Below are 10000 nucleotides of genomic sequence, written 5' to 3' on the forward strand. Positions count from 1 at the left end.
GTGTTCAAATAAAAAGTGATGAATGTATCAGATATTTAAAAAAGCAATTAATTAATCTAACATTTCTTCTAAACATTTTCACCAATGAGGACCTACAAGAATAAATTAGGGTCATCCCCAAAGGGGTTTAATTGACACCCTATACAGCCAAAATATATTAAAAAAAAGTATAAAAAGCGTAAGATTCCTACTTTCACAATTTCTTACCTTTCACCCTTCATAAAAAACCGAAGAGAAGAGAGAGAGAGAGAGAGAGAGAGAGAGAGAGAGAGAGAGAGAGAGAGAGAGAGAACACATCTGAACTTCAATTAAAAATACGGTAAGTATTTAATTAACATCCTCATCGGTTGAAATTTCTAAACGAATTCAATAAACACCATAAGAAGATAATAACATGACAAAATATATACCAAAGTCAATATATAGTTCCTTATTATTCCAACGAAAAAAATTATATTATGAAAAGAAAATTAAAACTACGACTTCTGTTTGCCCCAAATTCTGAACTGCGTCTCTTTCCATCATGGCTGAGGACAAACCAAACTAGCCTAAAACTCTTGAGGTCAGGACGAAGTGGGGGCCTCCCCCCGACCCCTGCCCCCTCCGTCGAAATCCCCTCCTCCTGTAAAAGGTCCTTCGGCGATTTCAAGTTTCCCAAACCTGCAGCACCAGCTTTTCAAAAATTTTATAACCCTATAAAACAAACGACCGGCGTTTCTTTTACGAAAACGTTATTATCATATCTACGAGGAACGAGGAGGGGAGACCAAAGGAAGGGTGGAGAGCAAAGGAGATAAAAGGGGGATGGGAAAGATGGCAAAAATAATGGGGTGAGCTTGGCCAGAGAGAGAGAGAGAGAGAGAGAGAGAGAGAGAGAGAGAGAGAGAGAGAGAGAGAGAGAGAAAATAACTACTTTATTAAGAGCAAGAAGTCATTTCATAATTTCCTCTTAATACTGGAATCAGGAGGAAAGATATTTTTAAAAAATACGAAAATTACCTAATAAAAAGTTACAATGTTACAACAAAAAGGGAGAGAGAGAGAGAGAGAGAGAGAGAGAGAGAGAGAGAGAGAGAGAGAGAGAGAGAGAGAGAGAGAGAGAGAGAGAGAGAATAATTACTTTATTAGGAGCAAGAAGTCATTTCACATTTTTTTTCTTAATTTTGGAATCATGAGGAGAGAGAATTTACTAAAAAAAAAAAAAACGAAAATTACCTAATAAAAAGTTATAATGTGGCTACCAAGAAAGGGAGAGAGAAAGAGAAAGAGAGAGAAAGGGAAAGAGGAAGAGGGCAGTTAATTATTCTTTTATAAAAGTACGAAAAATATAAAATTAAGCTATGACGTCGAAGCAGAGAGAGAGAGAGAGAGAGAGAGAGAGAGAGAGAGAGAGAGAGAGAGAGAATATAAACTTTATAAGGAGTAAGAAGTCATTTCATAATTTTTTCTTAATACTGGAATCATGAGGAGAGACAATTTACAAAAAAATAAGAAAATTATCTTATAAAAATAATAAAAAGGTTTAAAAAAGGGAGAGAGAGAGAGAGAGAGAGAGAGAGAGAGAGAGAGAGAGATGCAATGAATTATTCTATTGTAAAAGTACGAAAATATACAATAAAATTATGACGCTGGGGCCAAGAGAGAGAGAGAGAGAGAGAGAGAGAGAGAGAGAGAGAGAGAGAGAGAGAGAGAGAGAACGTCTGCACACTCCGTCATAATTCACTTTTCCTCAGACTTGAATGGCGCTATGAAACACTTGCGAGACATTTCAAACAATTTAGCAGCCATGTGCCACTATGCACAATTCACGCCTAATTCTTTTATTAACGCTTTGCAATTTCGCCTCGTTGGCGTTCAGGGATGGCGACGGAGAATAAGTCCGTCCTTTGGATGCCGCTTTGCCTTAAATACTTAAAATAGTTCTTAATATGTGTGCTGACTATAGCACTAGAATTGTCTTCTTAGTTAAAGTAAAGATTCACAGTAATTAAAATTATTCATACAGCCTATGCAATAATAATAATAATAATAATAATAATAATAATAATAATAATAATAATAATAATAATAATAATAATAATAATAATGTACAAAAACTAAAACTGTATGAAAAATATTATGCATCTAGTCTTGACCGCTAATTTTTTTTTTCAAGGCTAGACCAAATAACCAAAGTAACAAAAGATTTTACCACATTTATGTTATGAAAAAAATAAATAACGTATCTTAACTTTGGCACTAGCGTTTTGTTTATGACAAAACTAGGTAACGAATTTAATATATATATATACAGTATATATATATATATATATATATATATATATATATATATATATATATATATATATATATATATTCCAGGCTTTGCAGAATTAAATACAAATTAAATAGAGAATAAATAACCAAGTAAATCAATAAAACTAAAATATCAGGTATCCATATTTCGATCGAAGTAATTCTCAAATAGTTAAATCAATTATGACAACCCAGACATAACAAAAAAGGGAGCACATAAAGATAATATGAGCTATAAACGGACCAAAATAGATAAAACCAAACAAGTAAAAGGGATCACAAATGTTTTTAAATTATAAATTAAGAGTACAAGTGAGAAAAAAGACAACGCTAATAAAAATGGACAAAAGAAAATAATGAACCAATAAAAATAAAACAACAAACGTACAGAACAACAAAAATATACCCTCCGGGATAAAACGGACATCTTAACTTCCATGTATGGAGAAAGAAAAGAAGAAAGATCAGCATCTCCCCTTTCAGAACCTCCCCTCATCTTCTTTTATCATATCTCCCCCCCCTCCCTGTTCCTTCCCCCTCCTTTACAAAATAAAATATATAGCGAGGAGGAGATGATTGGGAAAGAGGTCAAATCTATTTAAAATATTTATTTGACTGTTGCAGCATCATGGGATCTTCTGGAAGAGGAGCGAGTTAAAGGGGGGGGGGGGGGGTGAGAGGAGGTGGGGGTGGGGTGAGGGGCGAACCTCGTCATCTTAAAAGGTTTTACTTGTCACAGTGTCACATCAATGATGCTCATTCTCCTGAAGGTTGCAAAACGAGGGAAATGTTGAGAATATTTTCTTAGTGGCCCTTCTTAAGATATCTTTTCATCTGTAACTCCGCATGACTTGATATAGTGCGGGCAAACATTTCCTTTATTTCTACGTAACCTAATACAGACACAAACACAGACACAGAGACATACACACACAAACACACACACACATATATACAGATAGATAGATATATAGAGAGATGCAGATATTTGTTTATTTATTGATTTGTTCATTTATTTTTCCTTTTCTAATATCTGATCTCTTCTTTTTGTATTTCCTGTTACTTTCTGTTACTTAGTTCAAATGAAGGCCGCTTTCTTTGGAAGCTTGAATTTCAAGTCAATGGCCCCCGTGGGCTTGTTCCATATGGATAAGGTTCATCTCCTGAATAATAACAATCTTAACAAAACATATATTAACCACAATGACCCCTTAACCTGCCGATTTCCTCCCACCTTTTTTAAAAGAAACTTACCGATGAAAGCCTTGGATCCAAGTAGGAAGTAAATACGGAAGCCACACCTCCTGAGGTGACATTTGCCCCTATTTGCCCTAGGTCAGGGTGAGATTACCCTAACCAACTCTGCCAGGGATTGAGGTGATAAGCGTTTTAAAAAAAGGGTCTAAAGGCAACTGCTAAGTTAGTAGGCCACTGTGGACATAAAAACTATGTGGTGAGATTGACCTAGAGGTTATAGGCTCTTTCTCTCTCTCTCTCTCTCTCTCTCTCTCTCTCTCTCTCTCTCTCTCTCTCTCTCTCTCTCTATATATATATATATATATATATATATATATATATATATATATATATATATATATATACACATACATAAATACATGCAAACATATATAGATATAATATAATATAATACAATATATGGTAACATATATGTCCGCCGTGACAAAAGCGAACACAAATAAATGAAACAAAAATTCAGAGAAACACGTGTACAACTAACATATGCGATCTTTCTATGTACACAAAACCAAATCTGCATATAAACGTTGCCTATATTTTGCACACATACAAATTCCTTCATATACAAAAGAAATATACTTACAAACGTACATAAAAGTTACGCTGACACATGCATATGCATACACCCGTCTTAAGCATACAATTTGTCCGAAAAGACAAACACATACACACACACACACACACACACACACACACACACACAAAATCCTTGTATGAAAGTCAACGAGGAAATCAAACCACTTTCAATCTTCCCTAAATCTTGGCGCGTTTCCTTCCGCCTCCCAACTCACAAATTCGAAGTGTCCATTAATAGGGGCATTCGCCAGCGCGTAAGCCCATGTGCGCATGTGTGCGTGTGCGCGCGCACGTGCCTAAAACACAAGAGGGCGCGAAGGGTAGACGAAGAAAGCCCTGACAGACGTAATTATAGTATGCAAATACTTCGGGAATATCTTTGATATATGCTGAGGCTTGAATCCTCCGAATGGAGGAGATCCTCTCCCATCCCGTCTTTTCCATTTCATGTTATTAATACCCCTACTTCCCCCCCCCAACCCCAACTCCTGCCTCCGACTTTCATTAATCCCATACTGCAGTCGTCAATTGCACTCATCACCATAATCTAACAATATCCGATGTTTGCATTTTTAAAGTCTCTCTCTCTCTCTCTCTCTCTCTCTCTCTCTCTCTCTCTCTCTTTATTCGTTAATGGCTTCTCCCAATTTTTTTTCTGAAATATGTTTTAATAACTTTCATGAGACGGGGGAAGGAATTGCCAACTCGAGAATTAATCACCGCCTTCGCCTGAGTATCCATCTGCATAATTTCATAAATGTTAAAGTTATGCAAACAGTCCCTGAATCATCCTTCCCCCACGTAATCCCTATCATAATCAAACAGTATTATAATTTGTGCGAGATGATATGGGGCGCTCTGATCATTCATTCCGTAGCCATCATCATTAACGATGGCTTAGGGACGCCACAGCCCCGTTTTTGAAAAGTAATATTTCTACCCCACAAAAAATCACACAAAATATGACGTCCATCACAAAAGACTTTTTTTTTGTCATATTCAAGTTACTTGAAAATTCTAGAAGATTTAGAATTCATGAACTGGGACATACAGAAAAAGTACAGGCAAAATCGATGCTTGATTCGAGAGCCCTTACCAACTACTAATGCAATGTAAATGTCTTTTTAAATATTATTTTCAAATGTTTTAATAAATACAAAGGGTTTTGGAAAATAATATAATGGCTGCAGATTTTCTTTGATTAATCGAAAAATACAAATGCCAAAGAATAATCGAATCCCAAGATACATCTTGGGATGTATGTCGTCACTTTAGTTTTTCAAACTATATCCATGAAAAATGAAGATACATTAAATATATGTACTCATAGGAGGATTTCTTGCGTTCAGGCTGGAATTCAATTAAATCAATTAAAATTCTGCTCATTCGTAAGTAAGCAAAAACTTTATCGAAAAAAATATGACCTCACAAGATTAAAAATCATAAAATGCATTGATTTGTTTTAACAAAAAATAATACTGATTTTTGAATCACTTGAGATTGCACTGATTATTTGCATAAAATATATTTTTTTCGTGCATATATCTATTTTACTTGGCAATAACTGGAAACAAGACCGTGAGACTTTAACTACCCTACATATATTTTAGAGCACGTATAGTATATACAGTTGATTATATATTATGGTAATACATGCCAACGAGTATCCATACTGTCGGAATTCGTACTTATAAATACAGTACATACACATTCATACAGGAACTCGTAGAGAAACCAACACACAGACATACACATTTATCAAATGTTGCTGAAATCTTGACCCACATCAGCAATCCTCCCCCCTGTAAGCTCTGGAACTCTCTTCCCGCTCATGATTTTCCACATAAACAATAATCTCACACGGCATATCCTCAGCCTTTACTTTTTTATCCTCTCGCCGCCTGGCTGCCCCATCCCCATCTTTTTATGGTGGGTATCAATCCCCGAACTGGATGAAGGCGTTAGGTTGCTTGTCCTATCAATTATTGCTTAATACTTGTCAGATAATTCTGGACTTGAATCACGGAGTGGAGGTATTCAAAAAACCAAAATTCTAAATAAAAAATGTGGCATCATGACGGAATACACGAGAGCAGATTCATAAAAGCATAGACATTAATGTTCTCAACAACATAGATTTATATTTTTGAGAAATATAAATTTAAAGTACTAGGTTATCCGAGCGAGGGTTTGAAGTACAGTACAGTATATTCAGAAAAAGATGCAACTCAGTAGAATGATTTCAGGGTTTCAATGTGATTGGTTTTCTAAATACGCATCTCATCTCATGAGAGAGAGAGAGAGAGAGAGAGAGAGAGAGAGAGAGAGAGAGAGAGAGAGAGAGAGAGAGAGAGAGAGGCTTAACATAGAAGGGCATAGATAAATCTACTCAACGCAACGACCGGATTGCGTAACCATTAGGGAGAGGCTCAGTCCGGCAATTCGAAAAGGATAAAGACGATAAACAAACCGGATGCGACTGTAATTCACTGACAAACAGAATACAACGGCAACCCCCTTAGCGAAGTCTTAGACGCAGTCCTCCATTTTTTCTCCTCGAGTTGCGCAATAAAAACCGAAACTGAGGTGCCTCAATGCCATCTCCTCGAGCGTTACGAAATACCCCTTTGAAGATACCGAGTCGACTTTACTCCTTCCGTGCGCAAGGTTGGAATCCCCTAGACGCGACTGACTCCAATTGACAGAAGTCTAAGCTTGGCACGTTCGAAGACAAAGTTTTTCACTAAGAATACTGCAGTTAGGGCGATGGGCTTTCATATCCCGTTTTCTTTGATCACGAGTTTCGGTTCCGTATGCTTTCATCCTTACAAATTTCGAGTTTCTTAGTGGGCGCACGTGTGTGTGTGTGTGTGTGTGTGTGTGTGTGTGTGTGTGTGTGTGTGTGTGTGTGTGTTTTGTGCAGTGCACCTCTGAGGAAACTCCTAATAACGTTAACTGACTCCGGGAGATCACAATCTCTCTAATTGGAGTTTCTGGCACCAAAAAGAAATCACCCTGGAGGGGTACCATCCATGGAGAACCCCTCTCCCCTCCTTCTCACTGCACCACCCCCTATCTCCAGAAAATTCTCACCCTTTTTTTTTTTTATTTCCAATCTCTGCAGGAGAGGCGGAAGGAATCAGATATAAAAGCAGTGGAGACGAAGAATAAAGAATCAGAAATAATGAGGAAGCTTACTGAAGCTCCGACTTCAATATTGAGACTTGCAAAATAACAGTATGATTTAAAAATGTGGTTTCTTTCCTACACGCGTACATGAATATCAAACAAATTTGTCCAAGACAAAAGGGGGCTGAATTTTAATAGCAACACAAGAGCATACAGAAGGAAAAAATGTAGGGGAAAAATCTCAATAATTTCAAGAGTGAAATTAATTACCGGTGACTGCAACCAACGTTCAAAATGTTAATCAGAAGCTTCAGATTCGTTCTATTGGGAGAAAGACACAACCGAGAATATGTTCAAAATCAAAAGCCAATCCCAGTAAAACTGTCACTACATTAATATTAACTATTAGTTACAATTAATAGCAAATGAGTTACATTAGAGGAGACACCAGCAAATGATATTTAACTTCCTAAGTAAGCATTCACGAAATACACAGCTTTTAAAAGAAATACACTGCTTATAAATGAAGAGAGAGAGAGAGAGAGAGAGAGAGAGAGAGAGAGAGAGAGAGAGAGAGAGAGAGAGAGAGGACTGAATGTTAAGCCCACTTGAAACTTGACAGATTTGACGAGGGATGTCTAACCCGATTACGTGCTATGCAATCCACTAAAGACTGACAGGAGAAACAAGAGTAGGATAAACCAAACAATCGTGACATAATAACTGAAAGAACACGCTGCTGATTCTTAATAATAATAATAATAATAATAATAATAATAATAATAATAATAATAATAATAATTCAGTGGCCAATACAAGGTTCGCATGTGGTAGGCTCCCGGGTGACGAGAAAAAGCTAATTGACAGGCCGCTAGGTGTTCTGCATACGGACAGGAAAGGGGTAATAATAATAATAATAATAATAATAATAATAATAATAATAATAATAATAATAATAATAATAATATCTGTTTCTACGGCATTTAATATGTATAGCGTCTTCTCTATTCGTTTTATAATCTTCTCATCAGCGCTAACGGGAAGACTATAAGACGAATAGAAAAGTCTATACATATTAAATGCCGTAGAAACAGCAGTTATTTTGAACCCTACTACTTACAGAGAAGGTTATAATAATAATAATAATAATAATAATAATAATAATAATAATAATAATAATAATAATAATAATAATAATAGTAATAATAATAATAATAATAATATGTTCAAATTTACGGCTATACTCATTTTCGGACTCCCTAAACCTACACCGTGTGAAGCTTACTTCATCTTCTCAAGGAGTCATGAAAGAAATGATATTTTTCTCGTATGCAAATAACTACGATATTTTTCATCGGGAGAGAGAGAGAGAGAGAGAGAGAGAGAGAGAGAGAGAGAGAGAGAGAGAGAGAGAGAGAGAGAGAGAGAGATAATAGGATCACCCACGCTGCATATAATGAGCCCCCAAATCCTTCATCTTCCTCCTCATTCTGAAATAATTTCAAACTTATTTTTCGAGATTTTATCGCGTGGGGGTGGAAAGATGGAGGACGTGGGGGTGGGGGGTGGAAGAGGAAAGGAAGGGGGAGGGGGGAGTAAACGTCTCCACAAACACACTCGCACGCAGACACAAACCCTTTTGAATAAAGGACGTAAATGATGCCATTTGGATCTCAAAGACGACGGAGTCGCTTCTTAAAAAAAAAAAAAAAAAAAAAAAAACGTTCGTGAACTGAAACAGTTCTCATTAGCAGATTTTACGTATAAGGATTTTGAAAACGTTTATTAATTCTTTTTTTTTTTTGCGTTTCTCGTCACTCGCTGTAATATCACCTAGTTGTTAAGCGACCTACACATCTACCTGTCCAAACATATATATATATATATATATATATATATATATATATATATATATATATATATACATACATACACATACACATAAACACACACACACTACATATATACATATATATATCTCGTATATATATATATATATATATATATATATATATATATATATATATATATATATATATATATATATAGAGAGAGAGAGAGAGAGAGAGAGAGAGAGAGAGAGAGAGAGAGTGTATATAGCATTTATGTGTGTATATTACATATATGCGTCTACATTGTATTTATGAATGTATCCATACATAATGGCATACCATTTAACAGAATTTATCTGCATGATATGTGTTGAAACAGGTTGTAAAATGTATTTAATAAAAAATTTGTACCAGACTGCCTATGACCTTACGTTGTCAAAATAAATAAATCAATACATTAATTAACTGATTAATTAATAGATATAAGCATCTAATCAGTAATAAGTATTTCTAACCAAGGCTAGTGAGGCTCAAAAGTCTAACATCATAATAGGTGAATTAATCATAAACAAAGAAATGAAGCCTCATGATGGACAAGGAAATGAAATATACAGAAAAATGACGCATATGAAAACAAATTAAAAAATGTCATAAAAAAATGACGTTTGAGGCCAAACAACCACAAATATAAGATTTGCTTCATAAATGACAAGTGAAGTCGAACAAGTACGACGGGCACTCAAAGTCCAAGCAAGGGGAAATTCATTAGGGACAAATGAAGTCAAAATAAAGCATGGAGAAAATTTAACATACAAGAGGAGAGGACTCAACGCAAAACTTCACAAGGACACAATTGGTGTCAAGCACAAACAGATACTTCATATACGAAAAATTAAATCAGACGAATACTT

The 10000-nt window shown here is 35.6% G+C and overlaps 1 protein-coding gene across 1 annotated transcript in view; it reads right to left on the reverse strand.

Moving 5' to 3' along the window:
* The window catches only part of LOC136843614 (protein slit-like), a 531345-nt gene that overhangs the window by 141261 nt on the left and 380084 nt on the right, over positions 1-10000 (reverse strand). The window lies entirely within an intron of this gene.

Source organism: Macrobrachium rosenbergii, chromosome 12, assembly GCF_040412425.1.
Source record: "Macrobrachium rosenbergii isolate ZJJX-2024 chromosome 12, ASM4041242v1, whole genome shotgun sequence".
NCBI lineage: Eukaryota > Metazoa > Arthropoda > Malacostraca > Decapoda > Palaemonidae > Macrobrachium > Macrobrachium rosenbergii.